Source organism: Tursiops truncatus, chromosome 8 (genome assembly GCF_011762595.2).
Source record: "Tursiops truncatus isolate mTurTru1 chromosome 8, mTurTru1.mat.Y, whole genome shotgun sequence".
Taxonomy (NCBI): Eukaryota; Metazoa; Chordata; class Mammalia; order Artiodactyla; family Delphinidae; genus Tursiops; species Tursiops truncatus.
In genome coordinates, this window is record NC_047041.1 from 18,003,556 (window position 1) to 18,019,389 (window position 15,834).

The window sequence follows — 15,834 nt, forward strand, 5'->3', positions numbered from 1 at the left end:
ATATCCACATGGATACCACACTCTCCCAGTTTCCCTCCCATCACTTTAGCCATTCCTTTCAACATCGACTGCTGGATCCTCTTCCTACCAAAATATATCCTGATATGGCTCATGCTTTGTTCCAGACCTTCTTCCCTTCTCATCTACAGCCTTTCTTTGGGGGATCTCATCTGTTCCATTCAGTTACCATCTATCGGCTGACTGCTCTCAAATCCCCATCTCTAGTATACAACCACCCAGAGCTCCTGAGCTCCAGACTGCTGCATTCAGCTGCCTCCTAAACATCTCCCTGTGGCTGTCCCTGTGTCTAAAAAATGAACCTCTCATCCCTACCCCTCAGTCCCAATGCTTTTCCTCCAATGTTCATTATCTCAGGAAATGATATCACCATCCTGCCCATTTCTTGAATATGAAATCTGGGAGTCATCCTTGATACCTCCCTCTCCTTCAGAATCTCCTTTCACATTTAAACAATCACAAAATCCTATTCTACCTCCTAAATGTCTCAAAACTGTCCACTTCTCTAAATGCCCACTAATCCAAGCCACCATCATTCTTTCCTTGACTACTGCAGTAGCCTCCTAACATCCTACCATTCTTGTCCCCTCCCTCCACCAATCCATTCAAATCCAATTATGTCAATCTCTGCCTTTTAAAATTTTCAAAGGCGATGAAGTCCAGAGACTCTCAAAGGGATATGTTGGGACTAACTGCTCCAGAGTCCTACAGAAGAGCTCCTTAAAACCATTGGCTCTGAAGTTGCACCAAACCAAAGAATCAAAATCCCTAGGGATAGTCCCAAGACACTTAACTCTTAATCCCAAATCCTCACTAAAGTTTACAGGACCTCCATAATCTGACTTCTTGAGATCCCGGGCTAAGGCAGGCACTTTATTCACTATCCACTCTGTACCTCCCCTGGAGGTGTACTCAGGGCATTGATTCCTATGTGTTAAACTGATTCCCTGCCAGAGAGTAAGATCCAGGAGGGAAAGCACCGCAGCCGCCGTGTTTAGCACTTATCCCTAGTGCGCAGGACAGTGGGGCACATCTGCTGTTTAATATTCATTGCCACTCAAAATCAAAGAGAATTTAATGTAAAGGACTTTCTCTTTAGCATGGTTAGTTGAACATGCCTGAAAACATGTTCATTTGTTGATATAGTTCACAGGCCAAGAAAAGAAAGGGCTCAGATAACAATGACTGGAGTAATTAATTAGTGGCCTAAAGGAGAGAGGATAATCTTCAAAATCAAAGTAATTATTTGGAGGTTGACAACAAGCTCTTCTCCTTTCTCCAATGAGACCATATGAACAGAAATAAGCTTTGGACTATGTTCAAAGACTTTCTGATCCTAAGTACTGTAATGGCACATAGGGAAAGACACCTCCCCCCTCCATTTCCCTTTAGAAAACTTGTAATTATAAATTCTTTCTCTGTCCTTTTGAGAGGTATGTAAATCTTTTTAAAAGCTAAATAAGCTTCTCGCCAGGTTTACAACGCCGGAATGTCTTTCTCAGGGACCTAGGAGCCACCTCTTTGAAATGTAAACATCAACGGAAAGAACAGCCCACTCTCGCAATCTCTATGAGAGTTTAACTTAGTCCTCTGGCTCCAAATTCTAACTACCTACTGTCATAGAGAGAAGAGAAGCTTCATTATTCTTCCAGATGAAGACAGTTAACAAACACAGATGGTCACCCCAATTACCAAGTGAATCTATGAGGGACTATTTGTGACAAATGGTGCTGTCATGTCCTCTTACCTGAGGCCTGGTTACCATTTATCTCGAGAACATGGTGTAGAGGTACGTTTTATCTGCCTGGCTATATGAGAGGGTGAGATTTCCTTCTGCCTTTACATTCTCTTTAGCTGACTGCCTGTGATGTGCATCCCGTTCTGCTCAAACCCTCATTCAGTAATAAAACTGTTTCGTCTTCAACCTTTATGGAGCAGTTTCCTGCGGTGTCAAGAGATGCTGTTTTCAATTCTATTTCCCCAACAGCACCGATCACCAGCAAGACTGACCAAATGAAAGGTAGGGAATTTGTGTCCAAAAAGTTGTTTACCAGCAGAAAAAACAGCTAAAGCTGCTTGAACATTTCATCAGATCCTATTCACCTGGAGGACCCTGCACAGCTGAGTTTGGGTGAGATATCCTGCCCTTAAAAACCAGTCTTTCCGGGCTTCCCTGATAGTGCAGTGGGTGAGAATCTGTCTGCCAGTGCAGGGGACACGGGTTCGAGCCCTGGGCCGGGAAGATCCCACGTGCCACGGAGCAACTAAGCCCGTGTACCACAACTACTGAGCCTGCACTCTAGAACCTACGAGCCACAGCAACTGAGACCACATGCCACAACTACTGAAGCCCGCGTGCCTAGAGCCCAGGCTCCACAACAAGAGAAGCCATCGCAATGAGAAGCCCGCGCACCACAACGAAGAGCAGCCCCCGCTCGCCGCAGCTAGAGAAAACCTGCACGCAGCAACGAAGACCCAACACGGCCAAAAATAAATAAATAAATAAAATTTAAAAAACAACAACAGTCTTTTCCACTTGTACAATACTTGCCCACTGTACTCCTGTCTCCACTGACTTCTCCCTCCTGGTCTCAGTATCCTTTTTTTTTTTTAACTTTGGCATATTAGCAATAGAAGGCTCAGGCAGGGCACACTCGGACCCAGACCCACAGAGGGGCAGATATGCAGCCTGAGGGACTTAGAGAAGGAGGATTTATAAACATAAATGAGGAAGTGGTTATGATGAAAAGGAGGAGACATCCCAGAGGGAGTAATACCCGCAAAAACGTCACATTAAATCGACTCTCGGAAATATTTCACAACACTGAAAGAGGAAAAGCTAAAATGTTGGAAGCTGATGTACAAACACAGATGAGAAGGCAAGCACTGTTCAAACTAATCTTGGTATGTTACAGTGAAACAAACACTTTTGTCTTTAATGTTTTTAATGTTTTAAATTACAATGTACTATAAATATTAGTTTTACTAATTTTTTTCACTTCCCAGTACATTAATAAACAACAGAGCTAGTTAAAATAGAGAATGTTTTGGGCTTCCCTGGTGGCACAGTGGTTGAGAGTCCGCCTGCCGATGCAGGGGACACGGGTTCGTGCCCCGGTCCGGGAAGATCCCACATGCCGCGGAGTGGCTGGGCCCGTGAGCCATGGCTGCTGAGCCTGCGCGTCCGGAGCCTGTGCTCCGCAACGGGAGAGGCCACAACAGTGAGAGGGCCGCATACCGCAAAAAAAAAAAAAAAAAAAAAATACAGAATGTTTTGACGAAAATGTTGAAGGTCACATCTTAATCTTTCTCACTGATTTTCAAGATTGCTTTCCATGGCTTTAGTGCATGTGGTCTTACACTATCATGCAAACCAAGGACCAGCTGTATTTCTTATTCCTCATTAAACAAGTTAATACAAGTGCCTAAAACAGTGTCTGTCACACAGTAAGTGCTCAATAAACGTCACCTATTATTTCAAAGACATTACATACTGTTTATCACTTTGAATGTAAAACTTTATTTTTTTAATGTCTATGCTTCTTGCTCCTATTTCTCTCCTTCCATTCTCTCTTGAAACCATTCCAATCAAGCTTTTGTCCACTCCTCCACCAAATCTGCTCCCCTCAAAGTCACCAATAACTGCTGAATGGCTAAATCCAACAGTAGCTGTAAATCTTACTTAATATACTAGACAGCGGAATTTAATTCAGTTAATCACAAACTAGTTTGGTTTCTAAAGACACTTTCCTGGTTTCCTCCTACCATGTAGGCTGACCCTTTTCAATTTCCTTTGCTAGTGTTCTCTCTCTCTCTCTCTCTCTCTCTCTCTCACACACACACACACACACACACACACACACACACACACTCAACAAAGTCATCAGCATATTCTGTCAGCCTGGTACTTTCTAGTCATTAGAATTATCCCTATTTTATAGATGAAGAAACTGAGCCACAGAGAATTATGCACTTGTCCCAAGTCATGCAATTAATTAGCTGCAGAAATGGGATTTGTACCCAGGTAGACCAGCTTTAAGAGTTTTTAAATGGGAAATTTCCTCAATTCTAGACATCAAGGTTTCCAAAAAACTGAGGTCTAATTTCAAGAGTGCTTTCGATAAAGACAAAATAATCATTTTCTAACAGTTTCCTCCAACTAGACAATTCAAGAAAGGAAATGTACACCTAACACAAAACAAAGCTTTGTAAACCAAAACATAGCCCTAACAGTCTGTAACGAAATTTCCCTTGCAGTTTTCTAACCTTTGTGTTTGTATATACAATTTTTAAAAATTGGAATTTTTTTGTTTTTTAAATTTTTTTTTAATTCAAATGTATCATAATGTCTTACCCACTGTAATAGAGTGCCCTCAATAAAATTAAACTTCAATTTTTTAGGGAACCCTAAGGACTAGGAATAAGAAAATCTGCCATTTTAAAACTGTAAGAACTTTTTCCACTTCTCCAGAAATAGAGGATTACTTCAATTTTAACACACCGACTGTTTTGACAAAAACACTCTTTGGTTTTGCAAAGATGGGGCAAAGACCCTATTCTGGAAAAGGAAATATTGAGAAAATGAAAAGCTAAAATTGCTCAGTAAGGAGGCAAGAAAACTAGAAACACTTGATCTAATCTAATCTGATTTAATCACTGTCCCATTATTTCTGGGTGTCCCTAGACGAGATTAGCATTTGAATTAGCAGCCTGAGTAAAGCAAGTTGCCCTTTCCAATGTGTGCAGGCATCATCCAATCCATTGAGGACCTGAATAAAATGAAAAGTCATAGGAAGATACAATTGGCTCTCTGCCTGACTGTTGAGCTGGGACATTGGTCTTCTCTGCACTCAGAACTTACTGGGACTTACATCATCACTTCCCTGGTTCTTGGGCCTACAAACTCTGACTGGAACGTAACAACACTGGCTCCCTGGTTCTCAAGACTTTGGGTCTGGACTGGAACTACACCACAGGCTTTCCTGGGTCTCCAGCTTTCACTCACAGGATTTCTCATTCTCCATAATTGCTTGAGCCAGTTCCTTATTATCAATCTCAATCTCTCATATATATCATCAATAAAAGATCTGAACAGACATTTCATAAAAGAAGATATATGGATGATAAATAAGCACAGGGAAAGATATTCAACATCATTAATTACTTACATTAGCGAATACAAGATACTACTACTGCTATGCTCTGAATGTTTGTGTCCCCTCAATATTCATATATTGAAATCCTAACCCCCAGGTGATGGTATTAGAAGGTAGGGCCTTTGGTCATGCTCAGGTCATGAGGGTAAAGTTTTCATGAATGGGAATAGGGCTCTGAGACCCCAGAGAACTCCCTCGCCCCTTCTACCATGTGAAATTACAGGTGAAAATACCGTCATCTATGAACCAGGAAGCAAGTCCTCACTGGAACCCAACGTTGCTGGAGACTTGATCTTAGACTTTCCAGCCTCCAGAACTGTGAGAAGTAAGTTTCTTTTGTTTATAAGCTACCCCGTCTATGGTATTTTGTATAGCAGCCCAAACACACCTATTAGAATGTCTAAAATTATAAAGACTCACCATAACAAATATTGGAGAGGATGTGGAGCAACTGGAACTCTCTTACACAGTTGGTGGGAATGTTATATGGAACAGTAACTTTGAAAAACAGCTTGGCAGTTCTTGAATATTAAACATATCCTTACCATATGATCCAGCCATTTCACTCTCAGATATTTACCCAAGAGAAACAAAAGCATCTGTCCCTACAAAGACTTGTTCATGAATGTTTATAGCAACTTTATTTGTAATAGCCAAAAACTGGAAACAACCAAATGTCCATCAAAAGGTGAACGGGATAAACAAATTGTATTATATCCACACAATGGAATACCATCTATCAGTAAAAAGAATGAACTGTCGATACATGCAACGACATGGATAAGTCACAAAATAAACATCCTGAGTGAAAGAAAACATAACCCCCAAAAAAGTATATATTGTATGAGTTCATTTACATAAAACTCCAGAATATGCAAACTAATCTATGGTGACAGAAAGCAGATCAAAGGTAGATAAGGATTGGAGGAAGGACCAGAAAGTGAGCGGAAGGAAGGATTACACAGTATAAAGGAAGGAGAAAACTTGGAGCGATAGACATGTTCATTATCTTGATTGTGATAAAGATTTCACAGGTATAGACATATATCAAAATTTATGAAATTATATGCTTTAAATTTGTGCAGTTTACTGTATGTCGATTATACTTCAATAAGCCTGTTTACCAAAAAAAAAAAAAACCTACTACTATATTTCAATTACTTCCTACATGTCCAGCAGTTTTTGCTTTATATATTTCAGGGTCATATTACTTAGTGTTCAAAGTTTCAGGACTAAAATATTTTCTTGGGAATTATACCTTTCCTTTAAAAATAAATTATCCTCTCTATAAATCATCTTACCTTAAATTTTATTTAGGCTAGTTACTAATATAATTGCTCCTCTCTTTAATGCTTGCATTTATCTCCCTTTGGCCTGATCTCTCCATTAGATAGATGACATTGGGCAAGTTACTTATCTGCCTTAACGGTTGCCATGAGGATTAAATGAGTTAATATTTGTTCAATTATTTTAAATTTTCCAGGATTTTTCAATCTTGGCACTATCGACATTTCGGTCCTGATAATTTTCTGCTGTGAGGGCTGTCCTGTGCATTTTAGCATGTTGGGCAGAAGCCTTGGTGTCTACCACTAGATGCTAGTAGCAGCCTCTTCCCAGCTGTGACAACCAAAAATATCTCAGGAGATTTCCAAATGTCCCCTGGGGGACAAAATGACCCCCAGCTGAGAACCACTAATTTAAAACAATGCCGGGAATATAATAAAGGCTATGTAAGTATTTGTTACATAATTGTTCTGTGGCTTTGGCTGTGGCCTTCCTCCTAAGGCCACGGGGCACTGCACTCTGGAAAAGCCCAGCTGTATCAATAAGCAGCCCATTGCCCACATACTACTATGTTGATGTTGCCATGTTTATCCTGGGGCCTCTTGGTTTAACTGCTTTAGATGCTGTTGATTCATATCACAGTGTTTACTTTTTGTCCCACAGCCCTCACCTCTAGCCCTCACCTCTAGCTCTCACCCCTCTAAATGAGGGCTCTCAGTAGGGTTCTCCCATAATCTCCCTTCATTTCATGTGATACTGATGATTTTTTAAAAAGCAATATTACAGGCCATTTCTAATGTTTTCTTTCAACATAGTTCCTCCTGTATTACAGCAGATGGTCTCTAGTATCGGGGCATGTGGCTTTCTTCCCTACTTCCAGGGCTCTCTCGGATTTGTCCTCTTTTGGAGTCATCTTAAGTCAGTTTTGGGAATGTGGGGAAGCCTGTGGCAGAGTTTACATATTTCCTAGACCTCTATCCTACATAGATCTCCCCCCCCACCAAAAAAAAAGCCTCTTTTTTATTTTCCAAAGAGAAAAGACTTAGCTTTTCTCATTCAAAAATGTGGAACAGATTGGATTTTAGTAGAAAAACAATGTGCTTAGAAACTCTTGGTAGGAATTAAACATGCTTAAAAAGAATCCTGTAGTTTTCTTTTACAACAATATAAAAATACTAGCAGTTCACAGATTTATTAATAAGTTAAATTTCTGAAGCTCTGACCTTTGCCAAATGTCAGTGTTATTCTTTCACTATAGATAGCAGAGATGTTTTCCCTAGGATTGTTTGATAAAATGTGCACAGTGTATTTATGAAGTCACCTAAGATAAAATTTTGTCAAGGAGTCAGAAGGTCATATTTTCTTGACATGCTTAAATTTGAGGTCACTACTGTATCATAAGGAAGATTATATTTCAGTTATCTATTATCTGAAAGCTGTCTGAATAGATGTGATATTCACTTACTTACAGAATTGGAGAGGATCAGTGCTCACATTCTTTAACCTTCAACTCAATTCTGCAATCTGGGCTACATTATCTCTGCCAAATGATCATCTTCTCCCTGCAATAAAAGACTAAACTGCTCTACATGAAATAAGATGAAAAATGTGGGGATATTTCTTCCTGAAGAAGAGGAAGAAAAGAAAGGTAAAAAGAATAAGTTGAAATTAAAAAGTAAATAGCAAATGGGGTGGGGGGGGATTGCAACAAGGGATGATATCATCCTAAATACATAAATAGGTTTTTAAAATTAATTAAAAGAAAAACATTGCTTCTACAATACAAAATTACATGAACAATTCACACAGAATGACAATTGGATAATGTATGGATAAAAAAGTTAAACGTTAATTATAAAGAATAAAATATAAGTGAAAGATATATAAAGAATAAAATAGGGCTTCCCTGGTGGCGCAGTGGTTGAGAGTCCACCTGCTGATGCAGGGGACACGGGTTCGTGCCCCAGTCCGGGAAGATCCCACATGCCATGGAGCGGCTGGGCCCATGAGCCATGGCCGCTGCGCCTGCGTGTCCGGAGCCTGTGCTCCACAACGGGAGAGGCCACAACAGTGAGAAGCCCGCGTACCGCAAAAAAAAAAAAAGAATAAAATATAAGTGAAGGATATATATAATTCAAATTGCCAAAAATTATTTTTGAAAGATATTATTCAATACCACTCACCAAGGGACAAGGAAATGGGCACTCCCATACATTGCTGAAGGTAGTCTAAATTGACACTAAACAATAAGTTAAAACACAAAATATCATAGTCTATTCTGTAATATCATTATGGTTACGGTACTAAGAAACCTCAGCTTAACAAAAATAGAGATATTAAAATCAAGGCTATAATGGGGAAAGAGGGGAATGGACTGGAGAGTTTCAGAACTGCCATACCAAAATTATTTTCACTGCATGAAACTTCAAAAGATATTTTTATTCACCCAAGTACAATTTGTTATTTCAAGCTACAAATAAATTTATTCAATAAATGTCAAAAAATAAAATAAAAACTACCTTCATAGACTGTTTTCTATAATGCAGCACTGAGAGATTGAACAATCCAATGTACCCAAAAACTATAATCTACTAAATAATATTTGTTTTAAAGAGAACATTATGAGCGAATTTTAAAAAGACTTTAAGCTAGATAAAAGCACTACATGAAAAATTTGTGAGATGCAGCTACAGCTATATTTAGAAGGAAACATTTTGATATTAATAATAAAATAATAAATAAAAAATGTAGAGTACTTTCTATACACGATGCATTTGTTAAAGTTTTCCTATTTAACTTTCTAATTATATTTTGATTGTAAAATATATACTGGTGAAAATAAAACATACATATTCTTCAAAGAATATTCATTTTTAGAATGCAAACACCTGGGCAAAACACACAACTTATAGAAAGAAAATATTGCCAAAACCTTAGAAGCTTCCTGTGTGCCCCTCTTCCAATCACATCCTCTCCCTCCCCTATGAAAGTAGCCCACTGTCTTGAGTCCAACTTCATAGTTGTTCCACATATGTATATATTACACTGCTTAATCTTGGCTGTTCTTTTAACTTTACCTAAATGGAATCATACTGCAGGTATTCTTTTGTAGCCTGAATATTTTGCTCATCACTGTCTTTCAGCCCATCCATATTGCTGCATGTAGCTATAGATCTTATTTTCACTGCAGTATCACATAAACACACCGCAATTAATTATACATTCTACTGATAATAAACACTTGGATCGTTTCCACTTTAGGGCTTTTATGAACACCACTTATACTTGTCTTCTGGTGCATACGTGCAAGATTTTCTCTAGGTTAAAAATCTAGAAGTAGAACCACTGGATTTTAGGATTTGCACATGTTTAAATTTACTAAGTAATGCCAAATGAGTCTCCAAAGTAGTTGAACCAATTTACATTCTCACCAACAGTGCCTGAGAGTTCCTATTGCACCATATTCTTTTTTTCCCAGTTTTATTTATTTAAAATGCATTTTTGGGACTTCCTGGTGGTCCACTGGTTAAGACTCCATGCTTCCACTGCAGGTGGCACGGGTTCAGTCCCTGGTCCAGGAAGTTCCAAATGCCGAATGCCGTGCGGTGCAGCCAAAAAATAAAATTAAATTTAAAAAAATAATAAAATGCATTTTTATTGGGGTAACATTGGTTTATAACATTATATGTTTCATGTATACATCCCTACAGCTGCACCACATTCTTAATCCCAGGTATTATCAGACTTTATAATACTACCAATCTCATAGGAATGTTTTTTATTGTACTTTTAATTTGAATTTCCTAATTAATAAGGAAGTTGAACATATGTTTATTGACATTCAGATTTCCTCTTTTGTGAAGTACCTTTTCTCATGTTTTTCTCATTTTTCTATTAGATTATTTCATTTTTGTTTATTTGGTAGGAATTCTCTATATATACTGGATATCAGTTTTTGTCAATTATATGATTTGTAATTATCTTCACCCAGTTTGCGACTTGTATCTTTACTGTCTTTATGGTAGCTTTCAGGAAAAGAAGTTCATTTTAACAATCTTTTCTTGTACGCTATGTGTATGTGTGTTTCTGTACACACACACACACACACACACACACACACACACATGACTGCACTTTATTTTATTTTGCTTTTGGCATGCATGCGTGAGGGTAGTCTTATTTAGGAAATTCTTCCTTATGTGGAAAATACAAAGATATTTTTTCTGGAATTCATTTGTGTATGGTATAAAGTAGGGGTCCTGTTCCATTTATTAGAATATGGGTACCCAATTGTCCCATTAATATTTATTGAAGGAAAAAAACTATCCTTTCAAACTGATTTGAAAACCATCTTGTTATATATCAAGGGTCTTTTAAAGTGTGGTTCTGCTTCTGGATTCTCTATTCTGCTCTTTTGGTCTATTTGTCTATCCCTGCAACAATACCACACTCAACTAAACTCAGTAGCTTTATCAGTCATTATATCTAAGAGGGCTAACTCTCCCACCTTATCATTCTTCTTCAAGTGTGGGCCAGGGGCTTCCCTGGTGGCGCAGTGGTTGAGAGTCAGTCTGCCGATGCAGGGGACACGGGTTCGTGCCCCGGTCCGGGAAGATCCCACATGCCGCGGAGCAGCTGGGCCCGTGAGCCATGGCCGCTGGGCCTGTGCGTCCGGAGCCTGTGCTTCGCAATGGGAGAGGCCACAACAGTGAGAGGCCCGCGTACCAAAAAAAAAAAAAAAAAAGAAAAAAAGAGTGGGCCAGTACTTAAGCCTTTGAACCTCAGCATAAATTTGAGAATCATTTTATCAAAGGTCTACAAAATAATAAGGTTGGGAGGCTTCCCTGGTGGCGCAGTAGTTAAGAATCCTCCTGCCAATGCAGGGGACATGGGTTTGAGCCCCGGTCCGGGAAGATCCCACATGCCACAAAGCAACTAAGCCCGTGCACCACAACTACTGAGCCTGCGCTCTAGAGCCTGCAAGCCACAACTGCTGAGCCCACATGCTGCAACTACTGAAGCCCGCATGCCTAGAGCCCATGCTCCACAACAAGAGAAGCCACCTCACTGAGAAGCCCACGCACCACAACGAAGAGCAGCCCCCACTCACCGCCAACTAGAGAAAGCCCGCGCGCAGCAACGAACACCCAACGCAGCCAAAAATAAATAAAAATTAAATTAAATTAAAATTTAAGAAAATAAATAAAATAAAATTCTATTACTATTGGCCTTGAACTAGCAATTTTGGTAGCAATTCACTGCCACTAAGAATAAGCAAAAGAAGAATAAAAAATTAAATTTAATTTTAAAAAAAACCTAAGTGGTCAGCCATTCAAATAAACAGTAATGTGTTCCTATGAGTTACTCAACAGCTATTTTCCTATTAGGCTCTATGTTACATCCAAAACGCTATCACTTTGTAACAAAGAGAGGTCCATGTAATAAGACTTTCACACTGTAATCCCTAATCAATTCATCATGTTATATCCATTTCGTTTTATGAAAACATATATGTATCATGAGTAACCTTCTAGCCTTCTGGGGTCATATTTTCCTTAAGATCCAATGAAAGGAAATCAAGCCCCTTCTTTTATGATAGGAAGTTCAAGTCCCTCCTGTATGTTTGAGGATTCCCGTGAGGGACTTCTACGTTTTGGTTATTGTCACGTGTCACCTCTCACTGGTGACTGCTGTTCTACAGCTGCTCTCTGAGAACCACTGACCAGCTTATTGCTACAGCTTTCCCTGCTCACTTCTCTCAATTTTCCTTTGCTAACTAATGTTCATGCCAGACAGAAGGCTTTTAACAAATTTCACGGAAAGTATAAATTACAACACACAAGAAGAAAACCTGAAATTATAGATTCATCATCAGAGCTCCGTCAGTTCATCAGCCAAGGGAGCTCCCTTTGGCCATTTTTTTTCCCTTACATTCTCCTGGAACATCTATTCAGCTGAGTCCTTTCTTTTGTCTTCTAACTCTTTACCAGACCCAAGGAGACTACCAGGAAAAAATAAATTATTTGACTTCAAAATAATTCTCTGAATTCCACCCCCCTTCTCCAGAAGGTGGAGCTTCATCCTCGCCCTCCTGGAATGTGGGCTGCACTCAGCAACTATCTTCAAAGAATTTTGAGTATGGAAAGGGAAAGAGTAAAAACTCAAATCTAAGTCTCATGCACCCACTAGATACAAATGCAAAATTACATGGGAAACACAGATGGGGAAGCATACACTTGCTATATGATATTAAGAAATCACTGTTGAAATTTTTAGGTATAGTAATCATATCATGGTTATTGTTTTAATTTTTTAATAGATACAAATGCAAATTAAATGGGAAATACAGATGGGGAAGCATACACTTGCTATATGATATTAAGAAATCACTGTTGAAATTTTTGGGTATAGTATCATATCATGGTTATTGTTTTAATTTTTTTAAGAGTCATTACAGAGCTACATACTGAAATATTTACAAAAGAAATGACACACTGTTTGGGGACTACTACAGAATAATCTGTGAGGGAAGAGACCAGATGGGGGTACAGATGACATAAGAGTAGAGCAAACTGTTCAAGCTGGATGAAAGTCTATGGGGGTTCATTATACTAGTCTTTTAACTTGTATTATGTCTTAAATTTTCTATAGAAAATTTAAATAAATTTCTGCTGAGATGTACCCTCCCTCAATGAGAACCATTTACATTATTAAACAGATTACTTTGTATCTCCATTTGACTTATTTGCATTCTGACTGCTTTTCTCACATTATTAAAAAATACAAGGGGCTTCCCTGGTGGCGCAGTGGTTGAGAGTCCGCCTGCCGATGCAGGGGACACGGGTTCGTGCCCTGGTCCAGGAAGATCCCACATGCCACAGAGCGGCTAGGCCCGTGAGCCATGGCCGCTGAGCCTGCGCGTCCGGAGCCTGTGCTCCGCAATGGGAGAGGCCACAACAGTGAGAGGCCCGCTTACCGCAAAAGAAAAAAAAAATGACTGGGCTATCATGTCAACCTATTTCACGGAAGACTGTAAAAGAATAAGAAGGCAGAAGGATATAATAAGGTACTTTAGAACTCCTGGAATAGTAGAGATGAGAGTGTGTATACGAAAAATAAATGAATGATTTAGAACAGAGAGAACACAACCAAGATGAGTGAAAATATAAAACTATACACAGTCTCTAGTAATGAATTCCACTGCTCAATATGAATTGTGAGCTGGTGAGATGGAATGCAAAGTGGAAAAAGTTCTTCCACAAAAACAAAATAGGACTGAGTTCCAGGACAGCCTAGATTGGCCGTGAACCTAGATTAATCAAGAAGTACCCTTAACTCAGAATTCAGAAACATCTCTCCCCCAACCCACATGGCTAAATTTGGAGAGAAGCAGCAGGCAGCTAGACGCCCCTCAGGGATATTAATTTGTTAAATTTCCCTTGTCTGTAAACAAAACCAGCAATTCCTCATACCACTCTGATGCCCACATAACAGAAAACACCACCCTAAACTACCGGCTTCCTGCTATTCCAAATCAGAGAAAGAAAGTAACTCACTTCTCCCAAGGGCACAAACAAGGGTCCCAGATTCAGCTCCTCCAAGCTGGCTCCCATTACTCCTTCGTCCTAAGACAGGATCATTCTGAAAATGAGTCATGGTCAATTACGCGTCCTTTTTTGTGGTAAAATATACATTACATAAAACGTACCATTTCCGCCATTTTTAAGTGTAGAGTTCCGTGGCATTAAGTACATTCACATCATTGTGCAACCCAAATTCTGCAACTTATCCGGGGTCCCCAAGGATTCTTTAGGCTGTATGTTTTCATTTGCACAAGAATATAGTTTTGCTCCACACTCCACAACCTTCCCATTTTCTAGGGCTCATTCCTAATGAGAGACTCGTATTTTCCATACCATAGAATGCCAGTGAATGCCATTATAACCCAGGTGCAAAACTTAACCGATTAAATTATCCTTGAAGACCAAGTTAAGTCTCAGGCCCTATGCATTCAACTTGGCAAGCTGAAAGCAACTATTGCATCTGCCTGCCTTCTAGTGGAATGCAGACTTAAAATCCCTTCTTTTCTGCAGACTTTTTAACGTATATATTAACAACTTTATTGAGATACTGCTGACATACAGAAATGATATATTTAAGGTGTACAACTTAATGTTTATACATATATGTAGTGGAAAAATCACCATCAAACTAAGTAACTTATCCATCACCTCTATATACCTCTACATAGTTACCTGTGTGTATGCATGTTGATTTAAGACCTATTCTCTTAGAAAATTTCAAGTATTCCTCTACTCAATAGAAAATACTCAACTAGGGAGGAACTCTTCATTTATATCACCACCATCGCTATGGTTCTATCGGCAGCCATATAAGGCGGGGGGAGGGAGGGGTCAAAAGGTAAAAAGAAAAAAAAAAAGGAGTCATATAAAATTAAAGACTTCGCTCAAATAACTAAAACTCAATTAATTTTCACAGTAGATATACAGCATCTATCAATAGATATATAGCATAATAGCTTTTGCTTCATCAACAGATACAGAGCATAACAGCTTTTGCATGAACTTGCTACATACAGCTTATCCTTGCAACCACCAACTTTCCACCATCCTTGCCACTTATTAATTGTTCAAGATAGGCATTCGAGTGTACCTAGGACTTCCATAGACTATCACAAGGCAATCAATATGTCAAATTTTATTTAATGACAAAACTGCACTTGACCACTATAACTAGCTATTCCTTATTTTTTCTTTAAGGCCTATACATGTTAAGAACACCAGTTGTGCCAAAGGAAACTATCAATTTCCCCATGAACTTGTCAGCTCGTTTATTAATAAAGGGATATATTGTTTTGTAAATGAGGAAACACAGGTGTCTCAAGTTCCATTCTTATCTCCCATGGCTAAGCTGCCAAAGAGGGTCTCTCTTGCCCACACGCTCAGTACAACGGCTAGATTATCATGAGCACTCAGGGACTACTGACTGGAGATTATCATCACGGTCCTGGTTCATTCACCTCCCGAGTTTAAAGCAGGGGAAGTACATCTGGATGATCCTAAGAACACAGCTTGCAGGATAATTACAGCACAGACAGAAGAACCACCAAATGAAGAGCCCCAGCAGCACGGGAGTGGCAAGCTCTGCTAAACAAACATACTGAGCATTTTTAAGGCTGTAGTTATATTTAAACCGATTTGCATTACAGTTCATTTCACAGAAATTACTTCCTAGACTCAGGACTCCCTTGTGAAATAGTTACCAGCACTACAAATTTAAATTTCTTATTTTGAAGCAGACCAATAAATAATGAACTAATCACTGAACCATCATGTCTTCATACAGACCTACATCA